Raw genomic sequence first — 22301 nt, 5'->3', positions numbered from 1 at the left:
CCCGATGGATCGGTGGTGTGTGCTTGAACCTGTTCGGCCAGGCGATCGTTGGTGGAGTGGTGAGCTGTAAAAATTCCGTTTTTCATGGCAGCAGTGTTTATGTGTTTTTCTTTTTTCTATCTGTGTCTTTCATATGCCAGCTGGTTCTTGTGCATAGGCGCTGACGCTTCCGCGTTCCAGCAGCCTTTCTCCCCCTGTTTCCGGGTCCAGCGCTGCATTCTGCGCATGCGCGGACCCAAATCCAAAGCGAGGCTTGGTTCCCGCGCATGCGCGCGGGCATCTCGCGTCTGACGCCGCTGATGACGTCATGGGCGCCATATTTAAAACACAGTGAGAGATGTCAGAATTTGGGAATGATTGCAGGAAATTCTCGGACTTCCCGGGGCCATTCTCTGGTTGGTGTAAGGTAGGTTACGATCTGCTCTGATGTATTATTGCTCCTGTGTTTTTGTATGGCTGCTTATGAGGGTCTATTGTTGTTACAGTCAGCGTTCTTAGTCATGGATGCCTCACTGCCTACTAGTGACCTGCCCGCTTGTAACAGGTATGTGCATGGCTGGATTGCTGTGTATATGTGGAGTATTCCTTAGCATTTGATACCAGCCTGGTCTGTATCTCTCTCTCTTTCTTGTATATTTCCTTATAGCCCTTCTAGGTCTGAACCGCATTACAGTGCGCATAGTCGCAGTGGATCGTCAAAATCGCACCACCGCAAATCATCGTCAAAGTCTGGTTACCGCAGGTCTTCCAGATCTGGACAACGCAGTGGTCACTCGCACTCAAGCAGAGGACCAGATAATTCATGTTGGGGCTGTAAGATGCCCATTTCATCAGACAAATCGCTCTGTGATCATTGCTTCTCTAAAGTCGCAGATGAAAGAGATGGTGCGGATCAACGCTTGGAATCTATGGTGAGAAGAGTGGTAAAGGAATCCCTGCAGCAGAGGGAAGCTCATCACGCTATGGAATCCCCCTCAGACCCATTATGTCCTTCAGGAGGTGAAGGGCTCTTACAAGAGACTGGGGAATCTTCTCAACCAAGCCACCACTCTGTGCTCTTGTCTGACAGCGAATCGGATCCAGAGGATCCAGGAGTAGGATTTGATTATGCTTTAGTACCTGCTCTTGTCAAGGCAGTGAAAGAAGCTTTAAAATGGGAAGAACCCACTTCTTCCCCCCTCCCCAAACAAAGAAAGTTTTTCAAACAACTCAAAAAGGAACGGCAACATTTTCCTTTCCTATCTGAATTGGGAGAAATCATTACTGAAGAGTGGAGCAAGATTGATAGGAAGAGCTCCATGCAATCAAAGGTGTCTAAATTGTACCCCTTTAAGGAGGATGATGTGAAGCACCTTGAATCAGCTCCTCTGGTAGACGCAGCACTTATGCGTTTAGTTAAATACGTGACTCTCCCTTTGGAAGACACGGTATCTTTCAAAGATCCGTTAGAGAGAAGAATTGACTCAGATCTGAAAAGAATTTATCTAACTTCAGGGATGGCTTGTAAACCAACTTTGGCTTTAGCTGCAGTCTCAAAGGCTATTGAAATATGGGCCGACAATGTTGAAGAGTTCTTGAGAGGTATCTCAGTGAATACGGCTAAAGACTCTCCTATTCAGGAGATCAGAATGGCATCAGCTTTTTTGGGGGAGGCATCTATTGACATTACCCGCCTTCTGTCTCGGGCTATGTTGGCAGCAGTCTCGGCACGCCGTGCTTTGTGGCTCCGTCCCTGGTTGGCGGATCCAACATCTAAGCAGGCATGGTGCCGTATACCATTTGAGGGTACCTCCTTGTTTGGTAATAAACTAGATAGCGCCATATCCCGGGCCACGGGTGGGAGGTCTGGGTTCCTCCCTCAAGACAGACGTCTTCAAAACCAAAAACGTATTTTCTCAAGAAGGCAGACCTCGGATCGCGCTAGAGAAGCGCGCAGTTATAGGCCTGGCAGGGAGTTCTCTAGATCTTGGAGGTCCAGACAATCCTCCCTTAAGAAAACCTCAAAGGGGGCTTCCGCAGGTAATCAAGATTCTACCAAATCTTTTTGAAATTGGGCCCGCTCAAACATGTCAAGTGGGGGCTCGCCTTCTTCACTACCGACATGTTTGGGCGGCCTCAATTCAAGATTATTGGACCGTCAAGACGGTTTCCTCGGGTCACAAGTGGACTTTCATCAACACTCCGAGGTTAAGGTTCATTCCCACAACAATTCCAGGCTCAGAGGAAAAGAAACAGGTCCTATTGACCTACGTAAGTTGTTTGCTGGATCAAGGTGCAGCCGTGCCCGTGCCAGAAGACGAACGTGGCGAAGGCATGTATTCTCCTCTGTTTATGGTTCAGAAAAGAAATGGCGCATGGAGGCCGGTGATAGATTTGACCCACCTCAATTCCTTCATTCGCAAGGAAAAGTTCAAGATGGAGTCTCTTCTTACAATCCAACAGTCAGTGCAGCTAGGGGATTGGTTAATCTCAATCGATTTGAAGGACGCATACTTTCATGTGCCAGTAGCAAGGGATTTCCAGCAATTTCTTCGTTTCGCAGTTGGCGATCAACACCTCCAGTTTACCTGTCTCCCATTCGGGTTGACGACATCTCCTCGGGTCTTCTCCAAGGTACTCCTAGCGATAGTAGCTCTTTTACGAGTCAAAGGAGTTCGTCTCCATCATTATCTGGACGATTTGCTCCTATTATCCCAGGACAGAGATCAAATTCTGGAACACAAGAGTTTAGTCATCTCCACTCTGCAGACGTTTGGTTGGCTCCTGAACCTAGAGAAGAGCCATCTGGTTCCAACTCAAGTGGTCGTGTTTCTAGGGGCTCAATTCGACACATTAAAAGGCACTATCTCCCTGCCGGAGGAAAAAATCAGTGTGATCCGGGACAGGATTCTCAAGGTTTGGGAATCATCTCATCTTTCGGCTCTACAATGTTTGAAAGTGATCGGCACAATGACGGCCACCATCCCTATGGTGAAGCGGGCCCAGTGGCACACTCGTCCCTTCCAGAAAGGGTTTCTGCAACAGTGGGACTCGTCCAATCAAACACAGCGCATACACCTTACACCAGCGATGAGGATGTCTCTCCTCTGGTGGCTTCAAGGGAAGAATCTACGCAACCATCATTCGATAGTCCCCATTTCCTGGATAATAGTAACCTCAGATGCCAGCAACAAAGGTTGGGGCGCCCATTGCCTTACGGAAGTAGCTCAAGGAAGGTGGTCGTTCCCGTCGCGGTATGTGGTCTCCAACATCCTGGAGTTGAGAGCAGCCTTTCGAGCACTCATAGCATTTCACCATCTGGTGGCAGGGTCGTCAGTAATGTTAAGACTGGACAACACAACTGCAGTTGCCTATATAAAGAAACAAGGAGGGACTCGCAGTTGGTCTCTATTACGAGAAGTAGAACCAATAATGATCTGGGCTCAGAAGAATGTGGTCAACATTTCTGCTGTATACATCCCAGGAGTCCAGAATGTTCAAGCAGATTTTCTGTCAAGGGTCAAAATAGACAACAACGAGTGGTCCCTTCACAGGGATGTCTTCGAGTGGCTTCTGACTCTGGGAGTATCTCCAGAGGTCGATCTGTTCGCTTCGCCGTACAATCGCAAGATGCACAGATACTACTCGAGGTTCAGGGATCCTCAGGCGTTCGGGATAGATGCTCTCACGGATTGTTGGAAGTTCCAGAGAGCCTATGCCTTCCCTCCAGTTCCTGTAATCCTACAGTTCCTTCGGAGGCTCAGAGGGGAGAAGGTGGAAATCATTGCGATAATACCATTCTGGCCCAACAGGCCTTGGTTTCCTCTGCTGTTGCTCCTCAGCTATCAGGACCCAGTTCCCCTGCCTCTCAGGCCAGATCTACTGTCTCAAGGCACGCTGTTACACCCGTGCCCATCCTGTCTACACCTCAGGGCATGGTTCTTGAGAGGGGAAGGCTAGAAGCTCTAGGTTGCCCAGAAGAAGCGATTCCAACCCTTCTTAGTGCCAGACGGAAGAGTACCAATAAAGTGTACGAACGTATATGGGCCAGGTTTATGGGCCACATGTCTTCTAGGTCAAATTCATATAATTCTCCAGCAGTTCAAGATATCTTGTCTTTCCTTCAGTCAGGGTTAGACTTGTCTCTGGCAGTTAGCTCTCTAAGGCCGCGTACACACGCGCGGACTGTTCGCCCAACCTTGTCCGCTGAACAGTGTTTGGGCGGACAGTCCGCTCGTGTGTGGGGCTTCAGCGGACAGTTTCAGCGGACAGTTGGCCGAACAAGGTCTTACGGAAATTCCGAAAAACTGTCCGCTGAAACAAGGTTTCAGCGGACTGTTCGCTCGTGTGTAGGCTTGTTCGGCCAACTAAGTCTCGCGCATGCTCAGAAAGGATTTCCACGTCGGAAGGTTGCATTGCAGTGTATAGGACGTCGTATTTTTCGTCCCGTCGTACGTGCCGTTCACGTCATCGCGCACGGTTTCAGCAAACTGTTCGTCCGTCGTGTGTGGCCATGTCCGTCCATGCTAAGTTTGAGCGGACTGTTTGCCGAAACTGTTGGACGGACAAAGTTGGGCCAACAGTCCGCGCGTGTGTACGCGGCCTTAGAGTACAAGTTTCAGCCATTTCAGCCTTTACAGGAGTTTCGTGGGCGAATCACACCTTAATTCAACAATTCTTTAAAGGAGCTATCAGGCTTAGGCCTCAAAAGAGACCCAGGTTTCCCAAATGGGACCTTCCGTTAGTATTGGACTTTCTTTCTGATCTTGGGAAAGGTTTGGATGCTCCCCTGTCCTTAGGAGATCTCACTATCAAGACGGTGTTTCTGGTGGCAATAACTTCAGCCAAAAGGGTGTCGGAAATTAGGAATCTTGGGTCAGTTGAACCATTTCTAACTTTCTTTCCGGACAGAGTGGTCCTGATCCCTATGCTTGGATCAAATCCAAAAGTCACATCAGTATTTCACGAAAATCAGGAGATCGTGCTACCTACGTTTAGAATGTCAGACAACCAAGAGATTCATCCCCTGGATGTTGGTCGCACCTTGAAACAATATCTGGACGCTACAGCCTCGTTCAGACGAACAGACTTTCTTTTTGTCCTTCTTCATGGCAAAAATAAAGGGATGCGAGCATCAGTAAGATCAATCTCATCTTGGGTGGTCCAAATGATTCAAAGGGCATACAAGGCAAAGGGCATGGTTCCTCCTGAGGCAGTGACGGCTCATTCAACTCGGGGCATCTCGACCTCTTGGGCAGCAGTTCGACATGTCGCACCAGAAGTTATCTGTAGAGCAGCTTCCTGGTCTTCAATTAATACCTTTGTTTCCCATTATTGTGTAGAGCCAGCTGCGCTTTCTTCTGTTAATTTTGGTTTACAAGTATTGTCAGTGGACAATGAAAAATAAAATTCTAGTTTCTTTGCTCAACATTTTTAGCCCACCCGGGTGTGTTTGGCGAGTTATTTCCCACACGTATGCTGCCATGGAGCCTGTCAGGAAAATGGAAAATTTATATCAAATACTTACCGTAATTTTCCTTTCCTGATGGGCTCCATGGCAGCAGGAGTTCCCTCCCAAATGTTGGAGTAGGCTAGTTACGGAACACGGATAGCAGCTTGGAGCAAAGATTTATGGGAGTAGAGGTCCTATTGGGTAATTATGGAGGCGGGGCTAACCCACACGTATGCTGCCATGGAGCCCATCAGGAAAGGAAAATTACGGTAAGTATTTGATATAAATTTTCCATTTTTCCCCTTCACTGACGGGCACTAATGAGGCAGCAATGATGGGCATTGATGAGGCGGCAATAATGGGCAATGATGAGGTGGCACTGATATGTAGAATTAATGGGCACTGATAGGCAGCACTGATATGCAGTACTGATGGGCACTGACAAGCGGCACTCATGGGCACTGACAGCCAGCTGTGATGGGCACTGACAGGTGGCACTGATGGGCAGCACTGATGATGAGGTACTGATAAGTATTGACAGGTGTTACTGCTGGGCCTTGATTAGCACTGTGGTGGGCAGTGATTGGCACTGTGAGGGTCACTGGCAGAATTTATTGTTCCGATCGGCTCTCCCTGTCAGAGCGAACCAAGAAATTCTGTTTACCGGCACTTCCTAGTTCACGCGATGATCAGCTGTGATTGGTCACAGCTGATCACATGGTAAGAAGCCTCTAACAGAGGTTTCTTATCACGATCAGAGATGCAGGGTGTCAAACTGAAATGCCGCGATTACCCGTGCTGCACGTGACGGCATGTTATCCTGCTGGATGTCATATGATGCCCAGTCAGGATAACAGAACCACTTCCTGCCCGTCATTCTGTATACGGTAGGCGGGAAGTGGTTAAATTATTATTTTTTTTTGTTTAGAAATTAAATTTTGCTGCGGGACTGAAAAAACACATCGGAAAGACATTTACAGGCAGACTAAGGAGACCCCCCAGGCATAATATTTAAAGAAATATTTCGTTTTTATTGTTTCACTTTAAGCATTATTTAAATCACTGCTCCTAAAGTGTTCGTTTAAAAAAAATGCATTGCTATATGTCCCCTGGGGCAGTACCCGGATCCCCATACACTTTTTATGGGAATAGCTTGACTATAAGCTAGGGTTTAGGTCTGCAGACATGCTTGGACAGTCCATCACCTTTACCCTCAGCTTCTTTAGCAAGGCAGTGGTCTTCTTGGAGGTGTGTTTCGGGTTATCATGTTGGAATACTACCCTGTGGCCAGGCTTTGAATGGAGGGGATCATGCTCTGCTTCAGTCACAGTGCATGTCGGCATTCATAGTTCCCACAATGAACTGTAGCTCCCCAGTGTCGGCAGCACTCATGCAGCCCCAGACCATGACACTCCCACCACCATGCTTGACTGTAGGCAAGACACACTTGTCTTTGTACTCCTCACCTGGTTGCCACTACACGCTTGACACCATCTGAACCAAATACGTTTATCTTGGTCTCATCGGACCACAAGGCATGGTTCCAGGAATCCATGTCCTTGGTCTCATCAGACCATAGGACATGGTTCCAGCAATCCATGTACTTGGTCTGCTTGTCTTCAGCAAACTGTTTGCAGGCTTTCTTGTGTATCATTTTTAGAAGAGACTTCCTTTTGGGAGGACAGCCATGCAGACCAATTTGATTAAGTGTGTAGCGTATGGTCTGAGCACTGACAGGATGACCCCCCCCCCACCGATTCAACACCTGTAGCAATGCTGGCAGCACTCATACGTCTATTTCCCAAAGACAACCTCTCGATATGATGCTGAGCACGTGCACTCAACTTTGGTCAACCAAGGCCAGGTCTATTGTGAGTGGAACCTTTCCTGTTAATCCGCTGTATGGTCTTGGCCATTGTGCTGCAGCTTAGTTTCAGGGTCTTGGCAATCTTCTTATAGCCTAGGCCAGTGATGGCGAACCTTGGCGCCCCAGATGTTTTGGAACTACATTTCCCATGTTGCTCACTGACTCTGCAGTGTGGTGGAGAATCATGGGAAATGTAGTTCCAAAACATCTGGGACGCCAAGGTTCACCATCACTGGCCTAGGCCATCTTTATGTAGAGCAATGATTCTTTTTTTTCAGATCCTCAGAGAGTTCTTTGCTATGAGGTGCCATGTTGAACTTCCAGTGACCAGTATGAAAAGGGTGAGAACGATAACACCAAATTTAACACACCTGCTCCTCATTTACACCTGAGACCTTGTAACACTAATGAGTCACATAACACCTGGGGGGAGGGGGGTGGCTAATTGGGCCCAATTTGGACATTTTCACTTAGGGGTGTACTCACTTTTGTTGCCAGCAGTTTAGACATTAATGGCTGTGTGAGTTATTTTGAGGGGATAGAAAATTTATACTGTTATATGATCTGTACTACTTTACATTGTAGCCAAGTGTAATTTCTTCAGTGTTGTCACATGAAAAGATATAATAAAAAATTTACAAAAATGTGAGGGGTGTACTCACTTTTGTGAGATACTGTATATGACTCTCTAACTTTGTTACTTCCTTTGATTTTCTTTACTACTGTGTGTCTCCTTTAATGATATGATTATAACATTTTGGAGCCTATTTATAAAAATTCTTTAAATTTTTCAGTTTTATATCTTACACGTTCTATTTCCCAGGCCTTTTTTTACTAGGTGCCCTCCCCAGCATGCGCCAGCACATGCAGGTGATTGACAGTCTCAACTGTGCATGTTTCTCTATGCGACTGTGGGGGGGGGGGGACTGTTTGTGTCCTTTCCCTCCACTCAGGTCACCCCATCCCCTAGCTGCCCAATAACCTTTGCTGTGTGAACTTTGAATGGCTGTAGAGAAGAGAGGGCTGCAGGACGACATGAAGGACGACTTATGCAGGAGGATTTGTTTAATCTCTGTGTATCACCTGAGGCTACTCACTTTACTTTGTATATGTAGGGTAGGGAAGTGTCAACAACCCTTTCAGTTTCTGTCTGCGTCCTGAGGGGAAATTTCCCTGGAATTACAGGATCTGGGGGAAATCTGTACAAAGTGAGGGAAAATTTCATCTGAAAAATTGTCACCAGAATAAATGTTTTCATTGAAAGATTTCCCCACACTTCTTGAGGCTACAACCGTAAAAATTTGTATTACACTTCACTTTTTGTCCCATTATCAATTGTTACTAGGTCATTTAGGGGGGGGGGGGGAGTCTACTTAGTGGGGCACAAACAAAAATAAAAAAATTGACAGCAGTTATAATTTTTCCTTAATCTATCTAAAACGAAATTAAACAGGTTTTGGCTCCCCCATGATTAAGCTCCGAGGGGGTGGGGTGAAATGCATTGGGGGCATGGCCTGGATGGAGCCCTGCCCTTCATTGCCTCCCACAGGTCTGCTTTTTGATGTGTGGCTTTCAGACATTCTTTCTGCTATATTGAAGCGAAGTTTGAAGCCGGGACGAGCTCCCATCCTAGCCAGCACTCACAGTGGTTTAGCTTCAGACTATACCTCTCACCTGAGCATTACATTTTACTTTACGTTTTGACTATAGATACTTTAAATTGAATTATTTAACTGCCTTAGCTGGAAACATTGTCTAGGATAATAAGCCCCATTAACCACTTAAGGACCGCCGTATTGCCAATGTACGTCAACACAATGGCACAGGCAGGCACAATCACGTAAATGTACGTGCCTGCCTTCCAGCGGGTGGGGGGTCCGATCGGACCCCCTCCCGTTGGATACGACGGTCCGGTTCGCTCCAGGAGCGCTCCGTGATGAGGGGATGGCCGTTGGTTTTCGGCCACCCCCTCTGGATCGCTCCTGGCCAATGAGAAGCTTCCTCCCACTGTGTATTGTTTACACAGGAAGGAGGAAGTGATGTCATTCTCCTCGGGGCGGTCTTTTTGACCGGACTACGAGGAGAAGACTAATAGTAAGTGTGCACCAACACTACACTGACATGTAGGTACACACAGGCACACAAACCCCCCCCCGATCCCCCCCCGATCGCCCCCCGATCCCCCCCCGCCCCCCCCCCCCCCAGTCACAGTGTCACTGATTGCATTGATCATTTCTTTACTGATCAATGCATTCAGTGTCAGTTGTGACAGTAAAAACTGTCAGGACAGTTAGTGTTAGGTCCAGGGTAGCCCCCTATCACCCCCCAATAAAGATTTAACCCCCTGATTGCCCCTAGAGTTAACCCTTTCACCCCCTTTTGCCAGTGTCACTAAGCGATCATTTTTCTGATCGCTGCATGTGTCGCTAGGTAGCTAGTTATTTTTTTAGGTTCACCGCCAGGTTTTTATATCGCTAGGTACCCCGATATACTACCCAATAATGGTTTTAACCCCCTGATTGCCGCTAGTTAACCCTTTCACCCCCTTTTGCCAGTGTCACTAAGCGATCGTTTTTCTGATCGCTGCATTAGTGTCGCTACAGTCGCTAGGTAGCTAGTTATTTTTTTAGGTTCACCGCCAGGTTTTTATAGCGCTAGGTACCCCGATATACTACCCAATAATGGTTTTAACCCCCTGATTGCCGCTAGTTAACCCTTTCACCCCCTTTTGCCAGTGTCACTAAGCGATCATTTTTCTGATCGCTGCATGTGTCGCTAGGTAGCTAGTTATTTTTTTAGGTTCACCGCCAGGTTTTTATATCGCTAGGTACCCCGATATACTACCCAATAATGGTTTTAACCCCCTGATTGCCGCTAGTTAACCCTTTCACCCCCTTTTGCCAGTGTCACTAAGCGATCGTTTTTCTGATCGCTGCATTAGTGTCGCTACAGTCGCTAGGTAGCTAGTTATTTTTTTAGGTTCACCACCAGGTTTTTATAGTGCTAGGTACCCCGATATACTACCCAATAATGGTTTTAACCCCCTGATTGCTGCTAGTTAACCTTTCACCCCCTTTCACCAGCGATCACAGTATAAGTGTCACTGGTGACGCTGGTTAGCCAGTTAGTTATTTAGGTTCCCCGTCAGGTTTTTATATAGCGCCAGGGACCCCCATATACTACCTAATAAAAATTTGAACCCCCTGATTGCCCCTAGTTAACCCTTTCACCACTGATCACCGTATAAGTGTTACGGGTGACTCTGGTTAGTTTGTTTTTTATAGCATCAGGGCACCCACCATTTATTACCCAATAAAGGTTTAACCCCCTGATCACCCGGCGGGTGATATCAATTAGGTTTTAGGGTCAGGGTCTGCGTCGCCCCAGGCAGCGCTAGGTTAGTGCCAGTACCGCTAACACCCACACGCAAAGCATACACCTCCCTTAGTGCTATAGAATCTGAACAGATCAATATCTGATCTGATCAGATTTATACTAGCGTCCCCAGCAGTTTAGGGTTCCAAAAAAACGCATTGTTAGCGGGATCAGCCCAGATACCTGCTAGCACCTGCGTTTTGCCCCTCTGCCCAGCCCACCCAAGTGCAGTATCGATCGATCACTGTCACTTACAAAACACTAAACACATAACTGCAGCGATCGCAGAGTCAGGCCTGATCCCTGCCATCGCTAACAGGTTTTTTGGTAGCATTTTATATTTAAATCCGGAAGGCAGTGCTTGGTTTTCGGGGTCCCGTACGTGGCTAGGCTCCCAAAAAGTCCCCCATATGTGGTATCCCCGTACTCGGGAGAAGCAGCAGAATTTATTTTGGGGTGTAATTTGACTTCTGCCCATAGCATGTGTGAGCAATATATCATTTAGTGACAACTTTGTGCAAAAAAAAAAAAGTTTGTAATATTCCCGCAACTTGTGGCAAAATATAAAATATTCCATGGACTCAATATGCCTCTCAGTAAATAGCTTGGGGTGTCTTCTTTCCAAAATGGGGTCATTTTGGGGGGTTTTGTGCTATTTTGGCCTTTTATGGCCTTCGAAACTGTGATAGGTAGTGAGGAGTTAAATCAAAAATTTGCACCCTTAGAAATCCTGAAGGTGGTGATTGGTTTTCGGGGTGCCGTGCGCGACTAGACTCCCAAAAAGTCCCACACATGTGGTATCCCCGTACTCAGGAGAAGCAGCAGAATGTATTTTGGGGTGTCATTTCACATATGCCCATAGCATGTGTGAGCAATATATCATTTAGTGACAACTTTGTGCAAAAAAAAAAAAGTTTGTAATATTCCCGCAACTTGTGGCAAAATATAAAATATTGCATGGACTCAATATGCCTCTCAGTAAATAGCTTGGGGTGTCTTCTTTCCAAAATGGGGTCATTTTGGGGGGTTTTGTGCTATTTTGGCCTTTTATGGCCTTCGAAACTGTGATAGGTAGTGAGGAGTTAAATCAAAAATTTGCACCCTTAGAAATCCTGAAGGTGGTGATTGGTTTTCGGGGTGCCGTGCGCGACTAGACTCCCAAAAAGTCCCACACATGTGGTACCCCCATACTCGGGAGAAGTAGCGGAATATATTTTGGGGTGCAATTCCACATATAACCATGGCATGTGTGAGGCAATATATCATTTAGTGACAACTTTTTGTAAAAAAAATTTTTTTATTTTTTTTTGTCATTATTCAATCCCTTAGGACAAAAAAAATAAATATTCAATGGGCTCAACATACCCATCAGCAATTTCCTTGGGGTGTCTACTTTCCAAAATGGGGTCATTTGGGGGGGATTTGTACTGCCCTGCCATTTTAGCACCTCAAGAAATGAGATAGGCAGTCATAAATTAAAAGCTGTGTAAATTCCAGAAAATGTACTCCAGTTTGTAGACGCTATAACTGTTGCGCAAACCAAAAAATATACGCTTATTGACATTTTTTTACTAAAGACATGTGGCTGAATAAATTTTGCCCTCAATGTATGACTAAAATTTAGTTTATTCGATTTTTCTTATAACAAAAAGAAGAAAATATCTTTTTTTTTCAAAATTTTCGCTCTTTTTCCATTTATATCGCAAAAAAAAAAAATCGCAGAGGCAATCAAATACCATCAAAAGAAAGCTCTATTTGTGGGAAGAAAAGGACGCAAATTTCGTTTGGGTGCAATATTGCATGACCGCGCAATTACCAGTTAAAGCAGCGCAGTGCGAAATTGAAAAAAGACCTCTGGTCCTTAAAATGGAAGTAAACCCTTCCAAACAACTTTGACCTACAGGTAAGCCTAGATTAAGGCTTACCTGTAGGTCCAAGTAATATCTCCTAAACCTATATGGTTTAGGAGATATTTGCCCGAAAATGGGCACCGCTGTCTACGGCGCATGCGCCGTAGACAGCGGCGCGCATGCGCACTAAATGCGGCAAGTCCAAGAATGGATTTGCCAAATTTGTCGACTCCCGTGCGCATGCGCGGGAGTGACGTCATCGCGGCCTCGCCGTATGACAGCGGCGGAGCTGCGAGGCGCGACTCCCGTGCGCATGCGCGGGAGTGACGTCATCGCGGCTTCGCCGCTGTCATTGGTCGGAGCTGCGAGACGCCACCAGCAAGATGGACGCGGCGGACTACAGGGATCAGCGGCGACTTCGCTGGCTCCTGTGTCAGGTAAGTGACACATAATGAGCTACTATGCGATGCATAGTAGTCCATTATGCTTTACCTTTGCAGGGAAAAAAAGAGGAAGTAAACCCATCAGGGTTTACTTCCTCTTTAAGGTGTTTATTGGTCCGGAGCTGAAGTGGTTAAGAAACATTAGATCACTTTTCTTTACAACTTGCACAGCTTGGAAACTGGCACCGCTTTACATGAACTGCATCTTTCTGGTGCATTCTAAATGACAAAATTCAAGATATTCAGTAGATACTCTCCCCTGTAGTGTATATCTAAAACTGCATATATTTACTGTATATGTCCTGTCTTTGACTTGTGCTACTCTAGGTAGCCATGGCCACGTCCCTTTCAGTTCTCTATTGGTCAGGCATCAGCTGCTTTAAAATTAACAGTGAAATAAGTTATACAACTTTTGACATTTTTGATCGGCCCTAATATACGTGAGGTCTGCTGTTGATGCTTAAGGCCCCTTTCACACTGGTGTGGTTTTCAGGCTCTACATCGCTAAAAATAGCGCCTGTGTAGCGCCTGAAAAAACCAGCCCCTTTCACTCCAGTGTGAAAGCCCGAAGGCTTTCACACTGGAGAGGTGCGCTAGCAAGACGGTAAAAAAAGTCCAGCTAGCCGCATCTTTGGAGCGGTGAAAGGAGCGGTGTATTCACTGCTCCTAAACTACTCCTACCCATTGAAATCAATGGGACAGTGCGGTCATACCGCTGGCAAAGCGCCGCTGCAGTGATGCTTTGCGGGCGGTTTTAACCCTTTTTCGGCCGCTAGCAGGGGTTAAAACCACCCCACTAGCGGCCCGCAGACCGCCGCTAAAATAACGTTAAAGCGCTGCTAAAAATAGCGGCGCTTTACCGCCGGAGGCCGCACTGCCCCAGTGTAAAAGGGGCCTAACTGAGTTAGTCTTGAAAACTTCAAAAGTTAAGTTCTAAACAGTCACTCCTATATGTCCGTGTTAGAATGTTTCCACAGAATATCATGGAATATTTATAATTTTGTTCAACATGCATTTTTACCTTTTCTTTTGTGCAGAAGATTTTAATCTTCCCTTGGTATAATATGGGTTACAGCTGAAAAAGTGTAATTTAAAACAGTGTTTCTCAACCTTTTTTCAGTCAAGGCACCCTTTAAAATTATAGGCAATATCGATGCACTCCATTCTAAAATGTAAAAAACGATTCTAATAGCTTTACATAATGCAGCAACATCCACACATAGGACACCCAACATTAGAGGTGATTGATTCTTCCAAAGCAATTACACTTTTACTGTTACTGACTAGTATTCCAATGTTTCTCTTCTCTTTCAATTTCTCAATATCAATCAGCTAATGTCACCCCAGTGCTGAGGGAGAGAGGCAGAGGAGGGTCAAACATGGATGTTGTGGAGGCAACAGACATCCTCTTTATTAACTGATGATGTAATTGGTTGTTAGGATGCCAGTGCCTAGAAAGTTGTAATGGTGCATAACGAAAACCTGTGGCTTTGTGCAACTAAAAGGCCAGCTTGATCCACCTGCTGGCTTGTATAAAAACTTTTGATACATTTTTAGGCATGTTGCCAAGGTACCCCTGAAGAAACCTCAAGGCACCCCTGGGTGCCTGGGCACCCCGGTTGAAAAAAGTTGATCTAAAACCTTGTAAGATATCTTTTTACTCCAACCTACTGTCAAAAATAAAATATGGCTTTCCAACTCCATCATCGGTTACAGCCACTATCACTATATAGTATTGGGAACGTTGTCCTGCACAAGTCAAAATAACTATTTTGTGCTAATATATACAGGGGCAGGCGGAGTTCCAACTCTTTCTTTGAACCTCAAATGATAGGAAGTCTATCTGTATTGTTTGGGAACAAATTAGCAGTGCCAGTTATTGTTTTGTCACACCTGCAGAAAGAAACTTGTGTCAGTTAACAAAACATTATTTTAAAGGAAAGAACATGCTATCTTTAAGTGGTTAAGATGATTCACAGTGAAAATAACTCTGGAGTAACCTTCCCAACATGATCGTATCATAGTTCAGAACACACCCAGGAATCCCCGCTCTTGTTATCTTCAACATTTTTTTATATTAACCCTTGAATATTAGAAAAGGAATTCAAACCTTCAACAGCCTTGGCAGTTGCATGTCTGCAGAACTTTACATGACTGTTGAATGTTGCATTAGAATTTTACAGTGGTAAAAGAACTTCATGCAAATACATGTTAAATTCATGAACTCAACCAAGTTAAAATCTGGTATGTTGCTAGTGTCATACGGGCTTAATATGTTCCAATAGCTAGTGCAGTGTTTAACAAAAAAAAAACATCTGCATTTGACTTGCTTTGCCTGCAGTTTAACTACTTCAATACAGGGCACTTACACCCCCTTCCTGCCCAAGCCAGAATTTTTATCATTTTGTTCCCACAAATAGAGCTTTCTTTTGGTGGTATTTGATCACATCTGCATTTTTTATTTTTTGTTAAACAAATAAAACAGCACCTACTTTTGTTTCTGTTTTAATTTTTTTTTTAAAAAGTAAGTTTTCTCCTTCACTGATGGGCACTGAAAAGGTGCACTGACGAGCACTGATAAGGAGGCATCGATGAGGTGGCACTGACGATGAGCACTGATAGGTGACACTGATATGCACCAGTGATGGGCATTGATAGGTGGCATTGATGGGTACTTATGGGTGGCACTGATAGGCGTCACTGCTGGGCACTGATAGGCGGCATTACTGGGCACTGATGGGCACTTATACGTGGCACTGATGGGCACTGATATGCAGCACTGATAGATGGCATTGTTAGGCATCACTGATGGCACTGACAGGCATTGGGGATGGGCACTAATTGGCAGCTGCTTGGGCACTGATTGGCATTTCCCTGGTGGTCTAGGGTGGCATACCTGGTGGTCCAGTGTGGTGGCTATCCCTGGTGATCTGGTGGCATCCTGGTGGTCCTGGGTGGGTATCTGAGGGGGGCTGCACTGATAAACAATCAGCACAGGCCCCCCTGTCAGGAGAGCAGCCGATCGGCTCTACTCTAACTCACGTCTGTCAGATGCGAGTGAGGAAAAGCCTATCGACGGCTCTTCCTGTTTACATCGTGATCAGCTGTGGTTGGACATGGCTGATCATGTGGTAAAGAGTCTCCGCCAGAGGCTCTTTACTGAGATTGGTGTAGCAGTGTGTCAGAGTGACACACCGCACCATGGATCACCGCGATGCATGCCACCAGGGGTGCGCGAGAGTGGTCGTTCTGGAGGGCCGTCATTTGATGTCCACCCAAAACGAGAGCCCCACCGCTGGCATGGTGAGGGTCTTCCCTACTTAACACCAAACATAGAATCCCTTTATGATGCCAACGTCAAACCCCTATTGAAATCCATAACAACAGACCTTAAACAATGGACACATAAACAATTTTTCTGGTTTGGCAGGGCATGCATTCTGAAAATGAAAATACTACCAACTACTGTACTTCTCCAATGCTCTACCCATACCAATACCAAGCCCTTTCTTCAAAATCAAACAACATTGCACGGATAATTTCTATGGGCAGACAAAAAAACAATAATTAACCTCCGCCTACTTACACTACCTAAAACTAAAGGGGGAATAGGTTTACCAGATTTTAAAAGATATCACTCAGCGACACACATTACCCAAATCATTGACTGGCATTGTCATGAAGGAAAAAAAGACTGGGTAACCTTAAAAAGCTCAAACGCTCTACAAAACCTAACATACTACCCATGGACATATAACTCAAAGCTATCCACACCTCTAAAAAACACCTGCTGATTAAAACCTCCTTAGACATATTTCATAAAATAGACCCGACATTCAAAATAGCTTCCTCACCAGGACCTTTAACACCCATAGACCAAAACCCGGATTTACCACCAGGAGTTATCCAAAAAAGATTGCCAAAACCTGCACACTGCAAAACCCTCCTAGCAGGACACTGTTTTCATAAAGGCAGATTAAAATCATATGACTCCATGAAGGAGGAATTTAGAATATCACTTCCTGGTGAATGGTGTTATATACAGCTACATGACTTTCTCCAAAACAGCCAATTCAAGGCTTCATATTGCCTCCCCATGACTCCATTAGAACAAATCTGCTACAATAGGACTCCTAAGCCCCTGTACACGCGGTCGGACATTCTGCCAACCAAATCCGTCGGATTTTGTCCGTCAAATTTTGCCCGTCGGATCTTGTCCGAAACTGTTGCATACACACGGTCGGACTAAGTTGTCGAAAAATCCGATCATTCAGAACGTGATGACATAATTTCGTTACGATGGGACTAGTAGCCAATAGCTTTGATGTAGGAATTTGATCTGAGCATGCCTGGCACTTGGTCCGATCAAAATTCTCTACACATGATCGGAGTATGTGCGATCAAACCAGTTGGTCGGAAAATATTTCCAACATGTTGGAAAATTGGGTCCGACGGAGATTCGGACGGAATCAGTCCGATGCATACCACACACAGTCAGATTATCCGACGACGCGGTCCGATAAGACGCATTCCGACGGATTCTCCGACCGTGTGTACAAGGCTTAAGACAACTGCTCTAGCCTACTCTTGGCTCACTCAAAAACCCAGTGACAATAACAGGCACAAGGAGTCATGGGAACAAACACTAAACAGATGCCCAATGGAAAAAAGCATGCATTTTTGCTCACAAATGTTCACTTAGCACAAAAACTCAAGAGATTTCATACAAAATTTTGACTCAATGGTATATAACACCACAAAAAGCCAGGAAATGGTTCCCTTCTACAACTGACACCTGCTGGAGATGCGTTACAAATAAAGGAACATTCCTACACATATGGTGGGCCCAATCCTCAACTGTTGGCAACAAATTATAAAATGGATCAAAAAAATTACTGAAACCAGTGTCGTCACTGGGGAGGGTACGGGGGGGGGGGGGGGTGCGGGCCGAACCAGGGTGACACCCGCTAGAGGGTTGACACCTGTGGGCACCGGCACCGCTAATGCTGCAGGTCCCCACCCTGACACTGATCTCTTGCATCCCACGGGCTGTCTCACACAGCGGAGCGGACTGAAGTCGCCTCCCCCTCCTCTTTGGTTACAGGAGGGGGGTGGCTTCAGTCCACTCCCCTGTGTGAGAGAAAAGGGTGGTCTGGGTACTGCCTCTTAATATAACACAACTCCATCCCTATAAATCATATAATAAGAAACAAATTTGCCCATGGGACTTTAAATGAGTTGGTCATATAGGTCATCTCAAATAGGTATAAAAACATTTTTTATTATTCAGATTCCAAAAAACATGATTAAATGAGCATAATGGCGTCATCAGACAAGATTTAACCACTGATGTTAATTACAGTAGTAAAATAAATCATATACATATACAGCTTAATACTCGACGCGAGCTCGGCTTGCTTCCTCAGGAGATGGTGTATATGCAAGATATCTAAAAGATAATAAGTAACAGTAAGATATAACATTCAATGGTAATTGTGGTTAAAAAAGAAGTGTGAGAGGGAGTCCAAGGGACACAAAGCTGTATACCGCACTGTTCTGAGGTCTGTAAAGTTTAATATAATAGCAAATGGACATGTGCTTCGGGTGCTATGGGAGGGGAGATGGGGGTCTGCACTGATGAAGGGGGGTCTGCACTGATGGAGGGAGGGGGGTCTGCACTGATGCAGGGGGTAGTCTACACTGAGGGGGATCTGCACTGATGAAGGGGGGGTCTGCACTGAGGGGGATCTGCACTGAGGGGAGTCTGCACTGATGGAGGGGGGTGGTCTGCACTGATGGAGGGGGTGGTCTGCACTGATGAAAGGGGGGTCTGCACTGATGGAGGGAGGGTGGTCTGCACTGAGTCGGATCTGCACTGATGAAAGGGGGGTCTGCACTGAGGGGGGTCTGCACTGAGGGGGATCTGCACTGAGGGGGATTTGCACTGATGAAGGGGGGTCTGCACTGAGGGGGGTCTGCACTGATGGAGGGGTGGTCTGCACTGAGGGGGATCTGCACTGATGAAGGAGGGGGTCTGCACTAAGGGGGGTTTGCACTGATGGGTCTGCACTGAGGGGGATCTGCACTGATGAAGGGCAGGTCTGCACTGATAAAAGGGTGGTCTGCTTTGATGGAGGGGAGTCTGCACTGAGGTGGATCTATACTGATGGAGGGGGGTCTGTACTTGGTGAGGGGGTCTGTACTGTGGGAGGGGGATCTATACAGTGGTGTGAAAAAGTGTTTGCCCCCTTCCTCATTTCCTGTTCCTTTGCATGTTTGTCACACTTAAGTGTTTCGGAACATCAAACCAATTTAAACAATAGTCAAGGACAACACAAGTAAACACAAAATGCAATTTGTAAATGAAGGTGTTTATTATTAAAGGTGAAAAAAAATCCAAACCATCATGGCCCTGTGTGAAAAAGTGATTGCCCCCCTTGTTAAAACATACTATAACTGTGGTTGTCCACACCTGAGTTCAATTTCTCTAGCCACACCCAGGCCTGATTATTGCCACACCTGTTCACAATCAAGGCATCACTTAAATAGGAGCTGCTTGACACAGTAAGGTCCACCAGAAGATCCTTAAAAGCTACACATCATGCCGAGACCAAAGAAATTCAGGAACAATTGAGAAAGAAAGTAATTGAGATCTATCAGTCTGGAAAGGGTTATAAAGCCATTTCCAAAGCTTTGGGAATCCGGCGAACCACAGTGAGAGCCATTATCCACAAATGGCGAAGACATGGAACAGTGGTGAACCTTCCCAGGAGTGGCCGGCCGCCCAAAATTACCCCAAGAGCGCAGCGATGACTCATCCAAGAGGTCACAAAAGACCCCACAACAACGTCCAAGGAACTGCAGGCCTCACTTGCCTCAGTTAAGGTCAGCGTTCATGCCTCCACCATCAGGAAAAGACTGGGCAAAAATGGCCTGCATGGCAGAGTTCCAAGGAGAAAACCACTGCTGAGCAAAAAGAACATCAAAGCTCATCTCAATTTCTCCACAACACATCTTGATGATCCCCAAGACTTTTGGGACAACATTCTGTGGACCGATGAGACAAAAGTGGAACTCTTTGGAAGGTGTGTGTCCAAGTATATCTGGCGTAGAAGGAACACTGCATTTCATAAAAAGAACATTATACCAACAGTAAAATATGGTGGTGGTAGTGTGATGGTCTGGGGCTGTTTTGCTGCTTCAGGACCTGGAAGACTTGCCGTGATAAAAGGAACGATGAATTCTGCTGTCTACCAAGAGATCCTGAAGGAGAATGTCCGACCATCTGTTCGTGTACTCAAGCTGAAACGAACTTGGGTTCTGCAGCAGGACAATGATCCTAACCACACCAGCAAGTCCACCACCGAATGGCTGAAGAAAAACTAAATGAAGACTTTGGAGTGGCCTAGCCAAAGTCCTGACCTGAATCCTATTGAGATGTTGTGGTATGACTTTAAAAAGGCCGTTCATGCTCGAAAACCCTCTAATGTAACTGAATTAGGACAATTCTGCAAAGATGAGTGGGCCAAAATTCCTCCAGGACGCTGTAAAAGCCTCATTGCACGTTATCGCAAACGCTTGGTTGCAGTTGTTGCTGCTAAGGGTGGCCCAACCAGTTATTAGGTTTAGGGGGCAATCACTTTTTCACACAGGGCCATGATGGTTTGGATTTTTTTTCACCTTTAATAATAAACACCTTCATTTACAAATTGCATTTTGTGTTTACTTGTGTTGTCCTTGACTATTGTTTAAATTGGTTTGATGTTCCGAAACACTTAAGTGTGACAAACATGCAAAGGAACAGGAAATGAGGAAGGGGGCAAACACTTTTTCACACCACTGTACTGTGGGAGGGGGGATCTATACAGTGGGAGGGGGATCTATACTGCCGGAGGGGGGTCTGTACTTAGTGGGGGGTCTACACTGATGGAGGGGGTCTCTACTTGGTGAGGGGGGTCTGTACTTAGTGGGGGGTCTACACTGATGGAGTGGGTCTCTACTTGGTGAGGGGGGTCTGTACTGAGGGAGGGGGATCTGTGCTTTGTGGGGGGTCTATATTGAGAGAGGGGGGTCTGTACTTAATGGCGCGGGGTCTGTAGTTTGTGGAGGGGGATCTGTACTGAGGAGGGACTACAGTTGGTTGAGGGTGGGTGAAACCAATTTTTTCCGCACTGGGTGACACCAACCCTAGTGATGCCACTGACTGAAACATGACTTGATCTAAACGCTGCAACCTGTTTATTACACATAAATCCGTATTCGCAGAGCATATACATAAAATCGCTCACCAGACACCTTTTAAATGTAGTTAAGACCCTTAGACCTCTGAACTGGAGATCCACATGTGTCCCAGCAGTCAAGGATTGTCTAGAGAAGGTTAACTCCATCTACAAAATGGAAGAAACTGTAGCAATGAAAAAAGAAGCAATGATTACATTTCATAGCACATGAAGCATTGGTTGATATTTACATACTCTGAAGAGTATATTGAAGTTAAAGCAGGATCCTAGGTCTCCAAATTTCTTACCACATAAGTCCACCTCATCTGTCACACTTAAGGCATATTGGTGAATCAGAATCACAAAAATGTCAACAATTTATACCACTAGGCCATTTTTTTCTTTCTTAAATATATAATTTTGAAAATCTTTCTATTTATTTTTTTTTTTTTTTACATCACTAAATTATAAATATGATTTTATTATCATTTATCATTATTGTTACTATTTAATTATTGAAAAATGACTTTCTGTTTCCCTTTTTATCAAATGACAGATAATAACTTGCCTTGATAATTTATGTAAAATGGCATGTATTTCTATTCTGGCTTGACTAATTTTTGCAATGATGTCACTCCGTAAACTATTATAAGATTTCAATAAACCATGATTGTGAAAAAAGAAAATGGGCAGTGTTTGAGTAGTTTAGCAAAAGAAAATTGGGGAGAACTGACACCACTAATTCCACAAAAATGCTATGTGTTGTCAGCCCAAAACAGGATTTCAGAATGCGTTTCAGCAGATTAAGCATTTTTCTGTAATTGCAGGATCTTTAATGTGATTAAACTTTGGGAAAAGTGCATGTATTGCAGATATGTATTGCATATGCTATTTTTTTTCCCTTGACATACACTTTAAAGAGCCCTATCAAGATATTTAGCATTCAGAAACAGCAACAAGAGAATATTTGTTAAAAAACCAGCAGCACCAATTTAACATGTCATGTTTTGCTTTGTTCTCTAAAATATGAAAAAATACAGTGATAAGTACATTCATAGATTGATAACCAAACCTTTTTTTATTTTTCGGTAAATTCATTGCAAATGCTCATGGGCT

Source organism: Lithobates pipiens, unplaced genomic scaffold (assembly GCF_037356315.1).
Source record: "Lithobates pipiens isolate NorthernLeopardFrog02 unplaced genomic scaffold, aLitPip1_a1.2 Scaffold_8, whole genome shotgun sequence".
NCBI classification, from domain to species: Eukaryota; Metazoa; Chordata; class Amphibia; order Anura; family Ranidae; genus Lithobates; species Lithobates pipiens.
The sequence above is the reverse complement of the archived record's forward strand: the minus strand, read 5'-3'. Positions refer to the sequence as shown.